At 37.2% G+C, this 21,979-nt stretch overlaps 1 protein-coding gene and 1 pseudogene across 1 annotated transcript in view; both read left to right on the forward strand.

The window, feature by feature from the left end:
* The window catches only part of Itgbl1 (integrin subunit beta like 1), a 261,544-nt gene that overhangs the window by 201,184 nt on the left and 38,381 nt on the right, over positions 1-21,979 (forward strand). The gene's annotated exons all lie outside the window — the stretch shown is intronic.
* LOC120097264 (small nucleolar RNA SNORA17) lies at positions 18,413-18,531 on the forward strand (annotated as a pseudogene).

Consider the following 21,979-nt stretch of genomic DNA (forward strand, 5'->3'; position numbering starts at 1 on the left):
CATAAGAAATCTTTCTATCTTTTGATATCTTCTTCAATTTCTTTCTTTAAATATTAAATATTTGAAGTTTTAATTGTAGAAGTCTTTCACTTGCTTGATCATAGTTACCCCAAGACACTTTATGTTATTTGTGGTTATGAAGAATGTTGTTTCACAGATTTCATTTCAACCCATTTGACATTGTTTATAGATGGTCTACTGATATTGTTGAGATAATCCTGTATTTAGACACTTTAGTGAATGTGTTTGTCAGCTGTAGGAGTTCCCTGGTAGAATTTTGGGGGTCATTTATGTATTCTAACATATTACTTCTTTGCTATTTGTATCCTCTCGATTTCCTCCAATTGTCTTATTGCTCAACCTAAAACTATCAAATAAATATGGAGAGAATAGACATCCTTGTCTTGTTCCTGACTTTAGTGGAATTGCTTTGAGTTTCTCACCATTTAATTTATGTTGGCTATAGGGCCACTGTTGAATGGTCCTTTTGATGTGTTCTTAGATTCAGTTTGGGAGTATTTTATTGAGTACTTGTACATCTGTGATCATGAGGAAAATTTTTCTGTAATTCTCTTTGTTAAATCTTTTTTGATTTGGATATCAGGGTGATTGTGGCCTCAAACAAAGAATTTTTTATGTTCATTCTGTTTTTATTTTCGTGAATAATTTGAGGAGTATTGGTGTTAGCTCTTCTGTAAATGCTTGGTAGAATTCTGTGCCAAAATGATCTGTGCCTGGCTTTTATTTTGGTTGGGAAACTTTTAATGAGTACTTAAATTTCCTTAGAGTTTATGGGTTTATTTAAATTGTTTGCTTAATCTTGATTTAACTTAGGTAAGTGGTATCTATTGACAAAATTATTCATTTCTTTTAGATTTTCTAATTTTGTGGAGTACAGGTTTTTGGGTTTTTTTTTATATTTTTTCTTTATTAACTTGAGTATTTCTTACTTACATTTTGATTGTTATTCCCTTTCCCGGTTTCTGGACCAACATCCCCCTAATCCCTCCCCTCCCCTTCTATATTGGTGTCCCCCCCATCCTCCCCCCATTACCGCCCTTTCCCCAACAATCACATTCACTGGGGGTTCAGTCTTAGCAGGACCAAGGCCTTCCCCTTCCACTGGTGCTCTTACTAGGCTATTCATTGCTACCTATGAGGTTGGAACCCAGGGTCAGTCCATGTATAATCTTTGGGTAGTGGCTTAGTCCCTGGATGCTCTGGTTGGTCGGCATTGTTGTTCATATGGGGTCTCGAGCCCCTTCAAGCTCTTCCAGTCCTTTCTCTGATTCCTTCAACGGGGATCCCGTTCTCAGTTCAGTGGTTTGCTGCTGGCATTCGCCTATGTATTTGCTGTATTCTGGCTGTCTCTCAGGAGAGATCTACATCCGGTTCCTGTCGACCTGCACTTCTTTGCTTCATCCATCTTGTCTAATTGTGTGGCTGTATATGTATGGGCCACATGTGGAGCAGGCTCCGAATGGGTGTTCCTTCTGCCTCTGTTTTAAACTTTGCCTCCCTATTCCCTGCCAAGGGTATTCTTGTTCCCCTTTTAAAGAAGGAGTGAAGCATTCACATTTTGATCATCCATCTTGAGTTTCATGTGTTCTGTGCATCTAGGGCAATTCAAGCATTTGGGCTAATAGCCACTTATCAATGAGTGCATACCATGTGTGTTTTTCTGTGATTGGGTTACCTCACTCAGGATGATATTTTCCAGTTCACTCCATTTGCCTATGAATTTCATAAAGTCATTGTGTTTGACAGCTGAGTAATATTCCATTGTGTAGATGTACCAGGAGTACAAGTTTTTAAAGCATAACCAATTATTCTTTGGATTTCCTGGGGGTATGTTGTTTATCTCCCTTTTCATTTCTGATTTTGTGAATTTGAATATATTTTCTTCTCTGGAGAAGGGTTTGTCTGCAAAATACCTCCTGATTCATAGTTAAATTCAACCTTTTAGTAAGCTTCAAGCTATCAAGCTGCATTTCTTACAATTATTTGTTTGTCCCCACTTTATTTAAGGGATTTGTTTACTTCATCTTTAAGGACCTTATCATCATCAGGAAATTGGTTTTAAGGTCATTATATTGTGCTTCATCTATGTTGTAATATTCAGGGCTTGCTGTAGTCACAGAGCTGGGCTCTGCTGACAACGCATTTCTCTTGTTGATTGTGTTCTTATGCTAGTGTTTAGGCATCTTGGCTTGGGGTGATTATAGTTCTAGGTGCCATTTTCTGAGTTTGTCTTGTTGCATGAATTTTTTGTTTCTTAATTTCTGGTTTTTCTCTGGTCTTCTGGTCTAAGGAGCCTATAATCAAACAGGGATTCTCAGCCTGAGTTAGAAGATGGAATTTCTGAAAACCAACATGGCCTCTTGTTCAGCATGAGTTCATTGTCTAAGTTGAGGTCTGGGACATGGTGATGAGCAGGGAGAGGACAGTGGGAATAGTGTAGGAGACCATTGAGAGACTGGAGAGGAGAGTTCTGTAGGCAGGCAGCTCAACTGTTCTGGTTGGGTTGGCATGTTATTCTGACTGGAATAGCCTGCTCTTTAGCAGGGAATATTTGCCCTAGTTGGTGACTGAGACACGGCAACCAGTTTGTACAGTAATTTACAGTTAGTAAATCAGTTATTGTTACTGTGACTAAATCACACATCCAGAAAAAATATTCCCATCATTGTGTAAGCAAGTGTCTCTTTATCCTGGGTGTACCTGGAAATACCATATGGGGCTATCTAGCTTAGGAAACATATTTCTAAGACTTAGTATTGCACTTTTTACAATGCTACAGAAGTAATTTTACTAATCTAATGTTAATCAATGATTAATTTTTATTGAGGAAGCCTTAGGTCTAGATCTAAAATAAATCCTTTCTTGTGTTGCCCCAATTTATTAGCACATTTTTAAATGTAAATTCATTTTAATTAAACATCTTTTACATTTGTTTTTTGAGAATTTCATATATGAATATATTTTTGCATTATTTTCCCTATCTTCTTCTCTCCTCCTACCAACTCTTCCCGACTTTCTAATTTACCTCAAATTCACTATATTTTATTCTCTAAGTAGTATTGCTGTGTGTGTGTGCATGTGTGTATGTGCATGTGTAAGTGTGTGTATATAAATTTATAAATACAACATACTGAGTTCATGGACTTATATGTCAGGGATGATGGATTGAGACTGTATAACCTATCATGGAACTTGTCCTTGGAGAAAGATTATTCTCCTTTTTCTCAGCAACCTACAGCTACCTACAGTTCTAAATCTAGCTTTATATGGGTTTGGGATCTCATGGTATTTTCCTTATCCATATTGGCATATCAATTTGTGTTACTATTTTTCAGAAGTAGAATTAGACTTTATTTGAAAGGAGAATTCAGGGTAATATAATATATTAACATAAAGGTGAAAGAATGAAAGCATATCTAATAAAAGTATGTCCAAAAAGCATTTATTTGTCATTAAACATGGCTTTAGAGTGTTTTGAGTGTCTAATTGAAATGTACCAGCCATCTTTTAGAAGCTCAGTTCTTCCTCTTCTTTTTTTTTTTTTTTTGCATTTTATTGGCTATTTTATGCATTTACATTTCAAATGTTATTCCCTTTCCCAGTTTTCCCCTCTTCCATTCCCCCTCCTCCTGCTTATATGAGGATACTCCCCCTCCCACCCACCCACATCCACCTTACCACTTTGCCACTTCCCTACACTGGGGAAATGAGCCTTCTCAGGACCAAGAGCTTCTCCTCCTATTGATGCCAGACAATGCTGTCCACTGCTACGTATGTGGCTGGAGCCATGGGTCCCTCCATGTGAACTCTTTGATTGGTATTTTAGTCCTTGGGAGCTCTGGGGGAGCTGGTTAGTTGATATTGCTGTTCTTCCTATGGTGTTACAAACCCCTTCAGCTCCTTCAGTCCTTTCTCTACCTCCTTCATTGAAGTCCCTGTGCTCAGTCTGATGGTTAGCTGCAAGCATCCTCATCTGTATCAGTAAGGCTCTGACAGTTCTTCTAAAACAAAGTTAATGACATAATCTTTAAATAGTTTGACAGAAACAAATTGAAATTCACTATAAGGAGATGTAATAAGTTATTACCTTATAAAATCTAAGGCATCCTTTTTATGATCACTACATATGGTGTTTGCTGCAGGTTGGTGTTGCCCTTAAGTGCCAGTACTTTAAATGCAAAGGGAAGATGCACCCTACTACTTTTAGATATGGCCTTAGTATTAAATACTTGAAATATTCCAGGATTTTTAATATTTGTTAATTTGCTTTATTAAAAACAAACAAAATACCTTTGTTATTATTTGATATAGGGAGCATAGCTTTAAACAAACATTGGAAAATCATGATTGTCAATCACACTGGCCTATTTTCCTCAAGGAAAGGAAATAAATGATGTCTATTCACTTGGAATGCCAGAGTGAAAAGTGGGCAGTCAACTTAGTGATTCTTTGCTATTCTGTTAGGAACCAGCCTCCACCTGAATTATCCAAAATCCTGAGGAATGTTGAGGCCCTAATTCTTCAGTGAATAGAACATAACCCTATGAATGAAGCCCATGTACTTTATAGTCTTCATCAATATAATTTATGTCAATGCTTATTACAGATCCTTCCTTTAGCCTTAGCCTGTTTATCAATCAATAGAATTCTTATCATAAAGGTCACAGTTCCCAAGTTTTACTATTTTTAAATGTGTAAGAAAAAACAAAAGGTCAGGTTCTGAAAATATGAACTAGTGTTTGTAAAGATGGCACTGTGCTTGGTTTCATCCTTCACCATCTGTGGATCAATTTTTCCTGCTTGTTGGGGGGTATTTTGTGAGGGGATGAGGTCCCTAACAATTCAGAATAATTATTATCAAATACAAGCAGAAGTAGAAGTCAAGATGACTCAGCTATTTGCATTGATGAAGTTGTATTTTTTTTCTTTTCATAATCAACTGAGATTCTAATGTTGCCTATTGTGTTATCAGAGTTCTCTAGAGTGACAGAAATTATGGGTAGTTTCTATATGGTAAGGAGATTATTAATGACTTACAGTCTATAGTCCAACTCTCCAACAATGGAGCAGAATCTGTGAATGGAAGTCCAAGGATATAACAGTTGCTCAATATCAAAAGGCAAGCAGATGAAGAAGAAAGGATCTTTCTTCTTCCATTGTCCTTATGTGTCTCCAGCAGAAGGTTTGGCCCAGATTAAAGGTGTGAACCACCACGCCTGGATCCAGGACTTGCTTTGTCCCAGATGATCTTGAACTCAGAGATCTCCTTGCTTGGGATTCATAGCCACTGTGCCTCTAGTTCTCAATGCCAAGATCCAGGTCAGAAACTTGTATGTCCCAGACTCAAGATCAGGATCACAGGTGAGCCTTCCAATTCTAGATTGTAGTTCATTCCAGATATTGTCAAATTGACATCCAGGAATTGCCACTACACCTATTTTAGATAAGTGATTTGTACGTGTGTGTGTGTGTGTGTGTGTGTGTGTGTGTGTGTGTGTGTGTGTGTGTATGCCATAGCATTTATGTGGAGGTAAAAAGACAATATATAGGATTCTTCTTCTTCTTCCTCCTCCTCTTCCTCCTCCACTACTATTACTACTACTACTACTACTACTGCTGCTGCTGCTGCTGTTGCTGCTGCTGCTGCTACTACTACTACTACTACTACTACTACTACTACTACTACTACTACTACTACTTTTTCTTCTACAATGTCTGTTCCTGGAATTAAGTTCAGCTCCTTGGGGATTTGCTGCAAGAGCCTTTACTCACTGAGCCATCTCTTCTGCTCCTGGTTTCCACTAGTCCTTTGGAACATTAAAAAAAAAACAATGGATATGAAAAAAGGAGAAAATCCTTAAATACCATGTTCTTTACAAGTTGATGAACTGCTTCTAGTAAAAGATTGCCTGTAACCTCCTCAGATTATATTTCCACTTCTCCCAAGGTCCCATACACAAGCTTCTTTTTTCCTCAAGTCAGGACACCAAGTGGCTGTTTACATTAGAAAGATGGTGTTTTAAGTATTCATTTTAAAGGTGATAGTCAAAAATGGAAAGGTGATATGTTCTAAATTAATTTGGACATCTCATAGATGTTTATATTCTATATTTCTCCTGGTGATCAACAGAATCTTAAGACCAAATATTTTTTTTGTTCTAAAATTGTAGAGTAAAGTGATTTGAATAAGCATTCTTTGAACATACTGAAAACATTTCAAAAGAAGCAAAAATACACATATGCCATTGTCATTTGGAGTTGGTGAGTCATTTCCAAATGATTTCATTTGGAATAAAATCTAGCCAGTTATTTAAATTACAGCCCACAAAAATTCTTGAAATCACTATACTTTCAAATATTTTTTAAAAGTACTCAAATATTTACTTTAAAGATTTTTTCTATAACCAACTGGTTTACTACAAATGCAAGATTTCAATTGGAGTTTTAAATATAAGGAAGCCTTTTCTCTTTCATTTTAAATGTATTTTGTCATGCCTTAGTCTTTATTATCATGCTCAAAGCCTCTGTTTCTAATTACATGGTGTCATTCTTTTCATTCTTTAGCCTTTTACAGCATTTTGTTTTCATTTTTGAAATGTTCTGTGCTTGCCTTGACTCTAAAAGACATTAATGCAATTTCCTTTAAACTTCGGATCATCCAATTACCAGAATAGCACTATGTAGACAACACATGAAAAAAAAATGACTCATCTGTCCATTTTCTGTCTTTTGTTTTCTTTCCTGATTGAAGAGTTCAATAAATTGCTTCAGCTCATAACGACTATAAAAGTTAAATACTATTTTTATCCATTCAGCTGGGTTTTAAATGCAGCATGTGGACCCATCATTTTGTCATGGGCAGAAACTCTGAAGATTCTTGACAGCTTATAATCTTCTTTGCTCATATTCGCAAGTGAAAATGAGTGTATTTGAAGGCAGGAACTTTACACACTAATTGTTGAATCAGCTTTCAAAAAGACAACAACTCGAAGATAATCAGTGCACTCTATTCTTTAAAATGACATCTGGCCAATGAGTATATAGGCAACACAGATTTATTCCTTAGTCTGTTATAGTAATGTCTGCTGCATTTGTACTCCTTAAAGTTTATGTATTTACTTTTAAATGCATGTTTCACCTCTTCAAATGAAATTATAGACTAAAGTGGAATTTAACCATTTATCTCCATAAGCTTATGCCTTATTGTGTATGAATTACTATGATATCTTAGTGAATAATTGATGACTATCTGATTGATTGAATAAAATCTAGAGTTACTTGGTGTGTTTAATTTTGCACTTATGTTACTACCAAGCACCATCTGTGGTGTTTTTGATGACTTATTTGGCAATCACTGCAGGACTTTCCACTACAAGACTTTTTGCCAGGAAAGATATTTTCTTTTCTTTTTAAAAAATTTTCCTTTTATTGAAAAGTTTTTCCTTACATAATAAATTCTGATTATGGTCTCTTCTCCCACTGTTCTACCAGTTTCTTCTTCCTCTCCACTCCCATCTAGGTCTGTCTACTTTCTATATATCATAAGAAAATAAACAGGCTTCTAAGAAATAATAATAAAGCAATACCATTAAATTAAGTAATAAAATACATTTTTAAAAGACAAACAAAAACTAACACATTGGAATAGGACAAAATAAACAGAAGGGAAAAAGCCAAGAATGGAGGCCTACTCATTCACAACTTCAGGAATCCTGATAAAAACATTAAACTAGAAGCCATAAAATACTCAAAAGATCTATAGGCTGGGGGGGGGGGGCAGGGAGCAAGAGAGAATATGTGTGTATTCACATATATGAATAAATAAAAATAATAAGATAAAAAAATACACAGTAGAATTCCTGGCAGAATATTATAAGACAAGAAACCTCCAAAATGACCTTAAGTTTCTTTTCTGTTGACCATCTGGCTGGGCATGCAGCCTACCCTTGAAAGTAATTTGTTTTCTCAGTGGCATTCCCTTGTAGAAAACCAAATATTCATTTATATGTGGTTATCAATTAGAGATTATTTATAGACTAGGGATGGGGGCATGTGTTCATGTCTCCTCTCAGGCCCTGTGCATGCTGCCTCAGACTCTGTGAGCTCATATGAACTTCGATGATGTTGGTTTAGAGGACTTTGCTTTCTAGGTGTCCTCCTCCCTTCTGGCTCTTAAACTCCTTCAACCACCTCTTCCACGGAGTTCCCTGAACCCTGAGGGTGGGTATTTAATGGAGATATTCCATTTAGGACAGCGTGATCCCAGGTCTCATGTTCTGTGTATTCTGTCTGACTGTGTTTCTCTGTTTTGGTTCCCATCTGCTAGAGATGAAGTATCTCTGATTATGACTGAGCAAAACACTGATCTATGAGATTAGAAGAATGTCAGTAAGAGTCATTTTATTGTTATTTTCTTTAACGAACCATAGTATTTGGTTTCACCCAGGGTTCCTGTGCTATCTAGTCTCAGGTTCTTGGTCACCCAAATACTGTCAGATATGAATTCCAGTTCATGGAGTAGGACTTAAGTCAATAAGACATTGGTTGATCACTCCCACAAGCATTGTGTAACTATTGTATTAACATATTTTGCAGGCAGGACACCATTGCAAATCAAAGGGTTTGTTTCTGTGTTAGTGTTTACATTTCTCATTTGGTATCATGCAGAATACCTTTCTGTACCAAAGACACTAGTATGCAAGGGTGAAGGCTTTATGTAGATCTACTCAACTTCTCCAAGTTCAATGAATTGTGCAGATGCTGTCTTCAGTAGTGAGGTCTTGCTGTCAGTTTATGGAGAACAACCCATAGTCTTAGCAAAAGCCCAGGTTGTTTGAGAATTCTCATGGACTCCCTCTGACCAACATCTTAATAAGATGTAACCCAGTCCCAGAATTGGAACTTTTATTTGGTTTGTAGTTTATATGGATAAAGGTCTTTTATTTTTCTCAAAAAAACATGTCTTTGTTTCACTCTTTCTTTGTCTTGTTTTGTTGTCATTTCTATTTTATTTCTTTCAGCCCTGAATTTGATTATTTCTTTCTATCTATGCCTTTTTGGATGAGAGTTTTTTTCTTTTGTTCTACAGCTTTAGGATATACTATTAAGTTATTAGAATGAGCTCTTTCCAATTTTTTTATGAAGGTACTTAGTGCTGTGAACTTGACTTTCAGAACTGCCTTCATTGTGTTCCATAAGTTTTGCGTTATTATGTATTCATTTCTATTCAATTCTAGAAAGTTTTAATTCCTTTACTAACTTATGACTTACCACATTTTTTTCATTCCATAGTGAGTTGTTCAGTATCCATGTATTTATGAGCTTTCTTTTGTTTCTATTGTTAATACCCAGTTTTAATCCATGGTGGTCAGGTAGGATACAGAGTGTTATTTCAATGTTTTTGTGTTTTTTTGAGACTTGCTTTGAGTCTGAGTATGTTTTTAGTTGGGGAGAAAGTGCCATGAGTTCTGATAAAAATTATAATCTTTGTGTTTGGTCAAGTGCTCTATAAATATAGGTTAGGTCCATTTGGTTTATAAAGTCAGTTAGTTACAGCTTCTCTGTTTAATTTTTGTCTAGATGACCTGTCTGTTAGCAATATTGAGGTATTGATGTCTCCCAATATCATTGTTTGAGGGACAAAATTTGATTTAAGCTGCTCATTATTTCTTTTATGAATTTGTGTACTCTTGTGTTTGCTGCATAGATGCTAAGAATTTCAATGCCCTCTTGGTGGATTTTTTTTCTTTGTGACTGTATAGAGTTATTCTCTGTCTCTCCTGATTAATTTTGGTTTGAAGTATATTTTGTCAGATGTTAAAATAGCTTGCTTTTTAGGGTCATTTGCTTGGAATATTGTTTTCCCAATTCTTTTAACCTAAGGTATCATTTATTCCTGATGTAAAAGGGTGTTTGTTTTTTTTGGGGGGGGAGTTGGTTTTTTTTCATGCAGCAGAAGAATAGATTATGTTTTTACTTCCATTCTGTTAATCTGTGTCTTTTTTTATTGAGAAATTAATACTATTGATATTGAGAGATACAATAAGTGGTATTTTTTTATTCTTTTTATTTTGATGTTGATATTGTAGTTTGTAATGTTGGTGGTGGTGGTGGTGGTGGTGGTGGTGGTGGTGTGTGTATGCTTGTTTCATCTCTTTTGATTTGCTAGTTGAGGAATTTTTTAAAACTGTTTTACTAATTCTTAGTGAATTTTTCATCATTCCCCCCCCGATCCCACTCATCTCCCTGTCCTTCAAATCTGCTCTCCACCATTGCAACCTCTAGCCCCTCAATAAACAAACAAAAAACAAACAAGAAAAGAAAAACTTTGGAAGTATAACAATGTGTCACACACTATTACCCCTTTGCCCAAACAGCTTTTCTTGCAAATATTCATTGCAGTGAGTTATTGGTCTGTTTGAAGCCTCTAGCTTCCAATACACCATCAATTTTAGATCCTCACTGGGACTCCTCTCAGATATACTGTTGTTGTCCTGTGTCTTAGAGCTCTTGCAGCTTGGATTCTGAATAACTGGCCTCTTCACATGCTCCAGCAGTTCATAGATGGTGCAGATGTTGGGGTGGCCAACTCAAAGTCCTGGATCTGGGTCTGGGTGGTAGCTGAGTTCATCAGGCTGACAGCTTTCCACTACTGAGGTGGAGAGTATAGCCAACTCACTTGAGTACAACAGCTGGCAAGGAGTGAGGCCAGCTCTCCAGCTCTCCAGCTCTCCCACATCCAGAGAGGCTCACTCTTGTCTATACTATCAAATCTAACTCTACTGTGATGCCCAGGTGAGGTCCAGGACTGGCTCTCGTAAATGCTGCAGCTGGTGAAGAGCTGGTGAAGCCACCTCACTGGCTCTTATGCTCTTATGCCCTCAGGGCCAGCTTCCCCAAGTTATCCAAGTGAGAGATGCAGCCATCTTGGTCAGAAACATGGCCTTAGGCTGCATTCCTAGTCTGGGATTATTCATTCCCTGTGTTTTCTTTAGTGTGACTAAATTGTTTAGGTTGAATTGTTTTCTTCTAGCACAATGGGTTTCAACCTCCTTAAATGCTGTAGTCCTTTAGCACAGTTTCTCATATTCCAGTGACCAAACAATAAAATTATTTTCATTGCTACTGTATAACAGTAATTTTGCTACTGTTATGAATTATAAATATTTGATATGCAGGAAAGGGGTTGGGACCCAGAGTTTGAGAAATAGTATTCTATTGCCTTTGTAGATAGATATTGTGACACAAGCCATTTAGGAAAGGCTATAGTCAGCAAGTGAGTTTCTAGGAGAGGGCCCACCATTTTGCATGGATTTGATTGGTGCACTCTGGAGGAACACAGCCCAGAAACTTTATCCTAGGATTGCTTTTCGCTGTTTATAAGTCTTTTCTGCCACTATCACATTCCCTAATGATTCTTAGGCATCAGTTTACCGTATTAGGCAAATTTTCTTCAGATCAACATGAAGATGAACTTTTATAAATTAAAGCTATTTAGATGAATTAATGACTTCATAGCATTCCTGATTTGATTTGAATACTTTTAGGAAGAAAGTTTAAGGAGATGGTTTTAGGTGTTTTGCCAGAAAGATATAATAAAGTTAGAATCAAGAATAGAATTTGCCCCCTCATAGAATAGTAAGTAAAGACTACATAGTAAGGAATACAATGAGCTTTCATAAATTGCATTAAGAAGAGAATTAGGCTTGGGACAAATTTGTTAACAAGGAAAAACATTCATTCTAGGTCAGGTCAAAGAATGAAGGCACAAATATGCACTATAATAAAGCAAGGTCATGTGAAAATGTTGCTTTGAACTTATAATGAGCTTACAAAATGAAACGAATGCTTTGAACTTCCTATTGACATCCTCCTGTAAATCCCCTTCTGTGTAACATTTTATCTACGAGGTAATTTTTTTCCTTTTTTTTTTTTATTAACTTGAGTATTTCTTATTTACATTTTGAGTGTTATTCCCTTTCCCGGTTTCCGGGCAAATATCCCCCTAATCCCTCCCCCTCCCCTTCTTCATGGGTGTTCCCCTCCCCATCCTCTCCCCATTGCCGCCCTCCCCCCAACAATAACGTTCACTGGGGGTTCAGTCTTAGCAGGACCCAGGGCTTCCCCTTCCACTGGTGCTCTTACTAGGATATTCATTGCTACCTATGAGGTCAGAGTCCAGGGTCAGTCCATGTATAGTCTTTAGGTAGTGGCTTAGTCCCTGGAAGCTCTGGTTGCTTGGCATTGTTGTTCATAAGGGGTCTCGAGCCCCTTCGAGCTCTTCCAGTTCTTTCTCTGATTCCTTCAATGGGGTCCTATTCTCAGTTCAGTGGTTTGCTGCTGGCATTCGCCTCTGTATTTGCTGTATTCTGGCTGTGTCTCTCAGGAGAGATCTACATCTGGTTCCTGTCAGCCTGCCCTTCTTTGCTTCATCCATCTTGTCTAATTGGATGGCTGTATATGTATGGGCCACATGTGGGGCAGGCTCTGAATGGGTGTTCCTTCTGCCTCTGTTTTAATCTTTGCCTCTCTATTCCCTGCCAAGAGTATTCTTGTTCCCCTTTTAAAGAAGGAGTGAAGCATTCACATTTTGATCATCTGTCTTGAGTTTCATTTGTTCTAGGCATCTAGGGTAATTCAAGCATTTGGGCTAATAGCCACTTATCAATGAGTGCATACCATGTGTGTTTTTCTGCGATTGGGTTACCTCACTCAGGATGATATTTTCTAGTTCCAACCATTTGCCTACGAATTTCATAAAGTCATTGTTTTTGATAGCTGAGTAATATTCCATTGTGTAGATGTACCACATTTTCTGTATCCATTCCTCTGTTGAAGGGCATCTGGGTTCTTTCCAGCTTCTGGCTATTATAAATAAGGCTGCGATGAACATAGTGGAGCACGTGTCTTTTTTATATGTTGGGGCATCTTTTGGGTATATGCCCAAGAGAGGTATAGCTGGATCCTCAGGCAGTTCAATGTCCAATATCCTGAGGAACCTCCAGACTGATTTCCAGAATGGTTTTACCAGTCTGCAATCTCTATGAGGTAATTTTATAGAGAACTTTTGTCTATGAAGGTGAGTTTGGGACTTGGCTCCATCCCATATATACATATATATATATATAATCTTTGTCTATATGTATGTATATACATATGTATGTAGGCATATGTATATTATGTAAGTAGTATGCATGTGCATTTGTAAAGCTGATGAAACAGGTGGTTGGTTGGGTCCATGCAAGGTGTGTGTGAGTGTGTGCATGCGTGTGTGCATATGTGTGCGTGTCCGAGTGTGCCTGTGTGTCTGTGCATGACTTTCTTTCTTCCTTTCTTTCTTTTCCTTTCTCTCTAGCTCAAGAAGAGTTAGCAAGCTCTGAATATTTAGCCTTGTCAGTAAGGAGCCCATGAGTCAGTGTTAAAAGATTCCAGATAAATACATCTATTTTTTTAATCCCCTGCTGCTATCATTAAGAGTTAAATTGTCAGAGCCAGCAGCTTTCCAACACAGAACATCAGAGTTAAGGAAAAGGTTAAATTGCCAGGAGTAAGCAGCCTTAGGCCATGAAATCACTGACTCCATACCCTTCAGCTGCTTTCCTCAGGGAACTAGATTCCAGAAGTCCCCCAGTAATATTGCTTAAATTTGGCTTTATTACAGAATGCCTATTTTCTTCAGACATTGTTACTGAAAGTTTTGCTAGATACAGAAGTCTGGGGTTGCATCTATGGTCTCTTAGAGTCTACAGAACATCTGGCAAGGCCTTTCTAATTTTTAGAGTCTTTATTGAAAAAAAATCAGATGTTATTCTAGTAGGTATGCTTTTATATACTACATGGTCTTTTCCCCTTGCTGCTTTTGATATGATTTCTTTGTTTTGTATGTTTAATGTTTTGATTATTATATACTGAGAGGAATTTCTTTTCTAGTCCAGTATTTTTGGTGTTCTGTATGCTTCTTGTACCTTGATAGACATCTTCTTCTTTATTTTCTTCCATGATTTTGTTGAAAATATTCTGGATTTTGACCTGGCTTTTATCTCTTCCCTCTATTCCTAGTATTCTTGGTTTTAGTCTTTTCCTAGTGTCCCAGATTTATTAGATGTTTTTCTTCCAGGATTATTTTCTACTTAACATTTTTGACCGAGATATCCATTTATTCTATTGTATCTTCAATGCCTAGGATGTTTTTCTTCCTCTTCGGTATTCTGTTAGTGAGGCTTGCCTCTGAATTTCCTATTCAAGTAGCAAAATTTTTCATTACCAAATTTTCTTTGGTTTGAATCTTCCTTATTTGTTCTATTTCTACTTTCAGGTCTTTAGCTGTTTTATTCATTTCCTTTTTCTATTTGTTTGTGTTTTCATAGATTTCTTTAAATTATTCATTTTCTCTTTAAAGACTGATATCACATTCATGAAGGCTATTTTCAGGTCTTTGTCTTGTGCTTCAACTCAGGACCTGCTGTGGTAGTGATGCTGAGCTCTAGGGGAGACACTGTCTTGAGTGTTGATGATTGTGTTTTTACACTGGTATCTAGGAATCTGTATTTGAAACTATTATAATTCTAGGTGCTGATATCTAGTCCTATCCTTGTTGGGTTTGTGTTGTGAGAGAAAGAGAGCAAATATGAAACTCGGTTGGTCTTCTGGTTTCTCTGTGAGGCTTGGCTGGCAAATTACCAGGGAATGACTGCTGGTGTCATAGGCTGGGATAATGAGACGAATGGTAGGGGGAGGGGAGGTTGAAAAATAAGATGCACATGATTCATTGGAAAATGGAGTCAGAGAGAAAGGGTAGATTATAGTGTGTTTTCTGCTACAGAGCTAGGGATGAGACCAGGTGATTGGATTTGGAGAAAAGGAGAGGTAAGTAAAGATTTGTTGTTAACCTCTCTTCTTTCCGGAAAGACCTGAGTGGTTTTCAGATTTCCAGGAATACCTGCTAGTGTTGGGAACCACAGTAAATGAAAGAATGGGGAGATGATTTGAAATGGAAGATTTTTATGAACCATTGGAAATAGGGGTAGGGGAGAAAGGAGGCTGCAACAGGCTCTCTTCTGAAAATCTGTTGATGAGACTGGTGTATTGGATTAATGGGAGCAGAGGGTTAAGTGAAAATTTTCAGTTATCATGCCAGCTTTCCTGAGTAAAATAAAGAAATTTTCATGTCTTCTTGTTCCTGTCTTCTGGATATAATCATCACCATTGTTTCAGTGCACCTCTTAACTAGAATGTAAGCCTAACAATAGCAGGAGGTCACAATGTCACCATCCTTTAAATTTTCTGATGTCCGACATAGACCAGAGATTGAGTACTTGTATGTATAATGACAGAGTGATGAAAAATGCAGTAGTATGCAATGAATATCCAATGATGGCTAGGAAATAAGTGTATCAGTTTAATAGTAATTTTAAAACACTAAAAAATCATGTGTGTAGTAAAGTTTTAAAATGTTCATATTTTAAAGATGTGTGTTGGTAAAGCCTGTGTGTTCCATGGTAGACATGTGGAAATGTGTGCCTGAGGACATATTTGCCCTCATATTTTAAGGATATTACTGGATTCATATGCATGTCTTGGGGAGGAAAAAGTGAAATAATGTAAGCAAATAATATTCATTTGCCTTGTACAGAAAGAATGTAAATTCCTTAAAGAAATTTACAGTTGCCCCATCACTGGCTGCCCATTTTTCTCATTTACTTTTGCTGTGTCCAGAAGAATGGTTGCTACCTTCCCGTGCACCAGGTTTTTACAATACAGTTTTTATTTGTATGTATTTTGAACTTGAATAAAACAAAAGTTTGGTCCCTAGGAAATAAAGGGATCAATGTATAGTTGTGCAGAGTTTAGCTCTCTTCCTCGGAAAAAATTATCTGCAATCATTCCTTGATGTTATAGGCTCATAAAAATTATCTGCAATAATTCCTCGATGTTACAGGCTCTTACATGAACTGCATCAGGATAAAATCTGAAAGCTTCTATATAAGTACAGCAGGGACTTTGGACCCAGGTACTCTGGAATGAAGCAATATAGGCCAGGCATAGAAATAAACATGCCCACTTCTTGATGTATACAGCAAGTATACATCAGTAAACAAAGTATAGATCAGTACAGCAAGAAATATAGTATTGTTTACTTCATGACAGAATTCCTAAGGAAAGTGAATTTAGAAAAGAATCATAAATGAATCTGTTTTTCTCTTATTTTATTTGCTGAGATTTCTCTTCACTGTAAGATAATTAAGTGGGGGAAACTGAGTGTGTATGATGAAGGTAAACAGAACTGACTCGAGGTTGGGGATTTAGCGCAGTGGTAGAGCGCTTGCCTAGCAAGCACAAGGTCCTGGGTTCGGTCCCCAGCTCCGAAAAAAAGAAAAAAAGAAAAAAAAAAAACCAGAACTGACTCCATAGTGGCCTCCACTGTCCATAATATTGAAGTGTCACTTTGGTATGGACCCTCTACTGTTTCTTTGTATTACCACAGTATAAGCCACTGGGTGTCAGGAAAAGAATTCTTTGTGGGGTAATGCACTGGGTTCCTTGATTTCCACCTCTTTGCTGAGTTTCTGTATGAATAAAGCCCTAGGGTAACACTCTTTAATGTATAATTTTATGCAATATTTAATTTAAAATAGTTCTTAATATGAAGATATCTGTGGCTTATATGGACGACACATTAAGGATTATTGGAGAGTTTTAACAAATAACTAACTCAGGTGAAAACTCCACTTGTTAAAAATTTAGAGGTATAGTTGTAGGTGATTGCTTGTTTGCTTGACAAGAGGTAGACTGGCCTGAAACTAGTCATCCTCCTGCCTTGGACTCAAGCATGGTCAATTTAAAGTTTTACATATTAATTAGATGAATGATTTTTACAATAGTTTAGTGTTAGTGAAGATTTGCCATGAAGAACACACTTGTACTGGCTGGTTTTGTGTGTCAACTTGACAGAAGCTGGAGTTATCACAGAGAAAGGAGCCTCAGTTGAGGAAATGGCTCCATGAGACCCAACTGTAAGGCATTTTCTCAGTTAGTGATCAAGGTTAGAAGAGCCCATTGTGAGTGGTGCCAACCTGGGCTAATAGTCTTGGTTTCTATAAGAGAGCAGGTGTAAAAGCCAGAGAGATCAAGTTAGTAAGTAAAATCCTTCCATGGCCTCTGCATCAGCTCCTGCTTCCTGACCTGCTTGAGTTTCAGTCCTGACTTCCTTTGGTGATGAACAGCAATGTGGAAGTGTAAGCTGAGTAAACCCTTTCCTCCCCAACTTGCTTCTTGGTCATGATGTTTATGCAGGAATGGAAACCCTGACTAAAACAACATTCTAGTTTGTTGTTTTATTTGTGTCAGTGTGAACCAAATAACCATAAAAAATTTATACCATGGGAACCAGTAGATTAATTTCTTTTAACTAGTCAAACATTAAAATGTAAATATTTTATACCTAGTTTTTCCTTTTGAGTTCTAATGTGGAAATATTATTGGATTGCAAATAAAGTTGGATGCTAAGCTAATATAGAAACAAGAACTGTTCAATGATCAGTGAAAGATATGAGCAACTCTCATGCTCTAACATGGTCTGTTTTCAGTTCAGCCAATGCACATGGCTTCTCTCCTTGTTTCTAGATTCCCTGCTGGAATTATCACACAGAATAAGAGTCAACAAGGGAAAAGCTTCCTGTACCACCAATACTTGAGGTTGCATATTCATTGAGAGAGGAGATGTGGGAAAGAGTCAAATAACCAAAGGTACCACATTATGAGGAGAAAAAAAGTTGTCATAAGAAGTAACTAGCATGGTTATTAGAACATTGAACATGAGGTAATTTGGTGAGCTTGGAAGTCAAAATTGAATATCAAATTTGAATTTGAGGGAGTATGGATCCCATTGTCAAAAAAGTTGGAGATACGTTGCTATTCAGAGACTGATCAATCCTAACAAAGACAACAGTTTAGTTGTAGTCACCTACTTGTGGACGGCAGAGAAGAGATCTAAACTTAAGTTTGGTGTTTACCATAGACTGAGGTCAACAATTGCAAGAGAATCATTGAACAATCAAGATACTTATAGTATCCTACATTCAATCACAGTAAGTACGAGTTGAAAAAAACAAACAAGGCAAAACCCTGCTAAGCCTGTTAAGATATTAGAAACAGACACATGTGTTTCTTAAATGTTTCAATTATCACGTGTGCACAATTACTATTTGAATAAACAAACAGCTTTAGAACTTGAACAGATATTTAGAATCGATGCGAATAAGGTGAGATTTGGGTCATGCAGGTAGAACTCGAGTTAGATTTTAAAGCAGATTGACCATATGGGAAGAAAAATCATTAAGAATATAGACATATTTAGTTGTAAATATTAAAAAGCTTTCTTGCAAGAAATAAAACTACCCGAGAAGTGTTGTCTGCTGTGTCACATGCACATCAAAAGGTGAAACAGAGAGATGCTATATTTATATTTAGTGTTCTGACTATGGACATCTCAATGATTAGTAGTTTACCACTCCTTGAAAAAAGTGAGCTCAAGATGACCATCAGACCTGTGTCATGGGATCCAAACTGGGAGTTAGCAGTCTGGTGCTGTGTATGCCTGGGAGAGGGGCAGACCATACCCAAGATGACCCCTGTCCAGTGCCATAAGGCATGAGCAGGCTATAGCACACCTGATTACTCCTGGCATATCCCCAGATACTCAGAGACCTTGAGCTAAGAAGGTCAAGACTGTTGTCTTGACTCTAAGAAGAGCAAGTAAGTGATAGAAAAATAGAAGAGAAACAGAAGGATATGTGAACAATATAGAGAAGCAGAACTGGATATTTGAGGGTAGTGAGGAAAATCTTGATGTGAGTAGTTAGAGATGCCACCTGGGACCATGGTGGGGTCATAGCCTGTGCTGACACCTAAGGCCACCTCTGGGTCCCAAAGGCAAGGCAGATGCTCCTGGACTCTGCTGCCACTTGGAGACCTACAGATGTCTGAGGGTGGTACAGAAGTGGCCCCATACCTCGAGTGGACATCATAGGAGAGCCAGCTCTGGCGTCATGAGGACAGGAGAGCTGACCTAACCAGCTTTAGTACTCCAGAGAGCAGCCTTGCACATTTCAGGAGTTGTGAGTGAGCTGGCCCTGCCACTTGTTGTCTGTTGTAAATGTGTGTATCTTTAGATTAGCATGTTAGAAATGAGACAACTATCTAAAATTTAAAGACTTTAAGATGAAACATGACTAAAATTATGACTCACATATTTACCTCTTAATGATAATTTCCACTTTTGGGATATTGTTGGCTTTCGTACATCTGCTCATGTCTGTTGTTTATAGTTTTTTTAAATTTTTATTGAAATTCAAATCTGAAAACATCTGTTTCCCTAATACATATTTTCATTGTGAAATAGGAGAGAATTCAGAACTCCAGGAGGTATCTTTGTTTCAAAGAAAGAGCTCATTGAAGTTCTGGAATCAGAATCTTGAGTTGTGCTTGCATATACAAGAAATTATGTTAAATATTTACTTTTGTATTCTTGATTATTCCTTTTTCAGTTACACTACGGGACTCATGTAAGTAAATTCTGCAAAGAAATGATTGCAGAAATTTAAGAGTACCAACCTTGGTTACCTTTAGAATTAGAATTTTTAAAAATTATTTTCAAGGTTGTGGCCTTGTGGATGATATTTCTCATGGGCATCTGCACTTGTTTAGACACAGTCTTTTTCAGTCAAATGAGGTAATGTCTGATCTCCTGCTCACTTTTGCCACAACCTCATTGCAGATCTTTGCCTCCCAGTCTCCTGGCTCCAAGAACATCACAGTTTGTCCTCCAGGTCAATCTTTCCACTGCACCTCCTGTGAGCTTTGATCTATGTATTCTCCAAATTGCTTCCAAGATAATATTGACAAAAATCAAAATTCTATTTTATAACTTTTCAACTTAAGGTTTACGAAGGCTTAGGAATAATTACATTCCTACTGGTCATCTATCACACCCACTTCAATCAGCTTCAACTCGTTGAGGGATCTTTGTTTCAAGAAACTGTGAAAACTTGTTACCTAGAGCTCTATTCTACACTTTGATTTTACTCTTATCAAATTGTTCCCTGCCAGGAAGAATGATTTGTTTGCTCTGCCCAGTGAAGTATCTGTTGCACCAAAAAGAGTGAGTAAGAGTGAGAGTGCTAGGGGGAGGAGATTCTATGATGTTATTTTGTTTTGTTTTGTTAATTGCATGTCCTCTGATGTGCAAGCATAATTAAGTATCAAGTTTCTCATTAGATAATTAAGTGCCCAAATGTGTTTTAGTTAAAATAAATATACCTGAGGCCTCAAACCACCCTTTATGTTTTATTAGATATATACCAGTAATATTTGATGTATCTAAATTTTAAATGGGGTACAAAGAGTCCATTTGTAGTTACAGGGTAAGCAATTAAATGATCGTAAAGGCTGAGGCCAAGGAGTAGAGAGAGATGAGTTCAGACCTTGATCTCAGACCACCAAAGTAGGGTCTCGAAGAACAAATTTTATTTTCTAAATTAAATAAGGTTGCTAGTAGCTTTAAAGCAATGAGGGGAAGGTAGTAGACTAATTTTGTTTCCTTTGAAAGGTCACTGGCTATCACAGTGTATGAAGCAAAAGTAGAAAAAGCACCAGAGCAGGAACATAATGAAGGCTCAGGAAGGGGGCCATAGATAGGGAGTTGTTCAAACGGTATAATTCTTTTTTCCTGGGATCTACTTTGCTAAAAGTTTGTTTTGGTAATTTGAGTCAAAGAAAAGGGATAACTTATTATGAGCTATTAGGTTTGTATGTGTATAATTATAAAAGAAAGAAGGGCTTTGAGGGTCAGTTTAAACAGTAGAGTGAATGAGTATATGTTATTCCAGTTTAGTTCCTCATGACACAAATTGGTAAGACAACTTAAGCACAAATCTGGGAGAGAGTTGCAGACAGACAGGAGTTCCTGAGATTTGATGAAACCAAAGACTGTGTAAAGTTGTAAGTAAAAGGTGGTAATTTGAGATGACCAATGAAACCAGGAGGAAAAGATGTGAGGGTTCTCCAGAGAAATTAGATTGCATTTAGAGCAAGAAGCAAAATGGTTCAGAGAAAAGCATATGGTTAAATGTAAACTGTCAAACACAAATTTCACTCCAAAAATGTCAGGTAGTGCTCCAGGGATGATGGAAGCATGATGCACAAAGTAGAATACATATAAGTTTTTCTTCATGTCATATGACCTTTAAACTTGGATTTCTGCAAATGATTTTAGTGTAAGTGGGTTTGTTCAAAAGCAAAAGAGTTGGGATTCTTGGCAAAGAGGTGAAAGTTCACCAAAATCCCCTTTCATGTGAAATGCCAGCACACTGCTGCTGTATCCCAGCTGTACTGAGGACATAAAATAGGTGTTTTCTTTTTCTTATCTGTTTTCTTGTGTGGGAGGAGTGGACATATTGCAAAAAGCAGTTGCTAGACATGCCTATGTAAATACGGCAAAAATCTAGGTGGTAGACAAGATAAATTTAGTCAAATTAATGCACTAATAATTTTTCCTCAGGAGATGCAAATTCCTGTTGTAATTCTTTCTCACATATGTAAGCACATTGATAATACAGCAAAAACACAAGACTAGAAACCAAGAGCTAGTTGGCATAAGCAGAAAGAAGCATTGATAACTTTAATATGCTCTTTCTCTGTGGTTAATATTTCATAACTGTAAACCCAACCTCCATTTCTCTTACTATGAAGTCCATATTAGACTTTGTGTCTTTAACAGCACTTAAAGCAGTAGTGTTATCAAGCAAAAGCAACCCACCAAACAACAATCATAACAATAACAAAGAAGGTGACATATTATTGGGATGGGGGCATGTTGGAAAGTAGTCAGCTAAGTGGGAAAAGGTATTCATTTTGATATGAGGCTCCAGAAGAACTGTCCATAATGATAGAAGAGGTATGG

Source organism: Rattus norvegicus, chromosome 15 (assembly GCF_036323735.1).
Source record: "Rattus norvegicus strain BN/NHsdMcwi chromosome 15, GRCr8, whole genome shotgun sequence".
Lineage (NCBI taxonomy): Eukaryota > Metazoa > Chordata > Mammalia > Rodentia > Muridae > Rattus > Rattus norvegicus.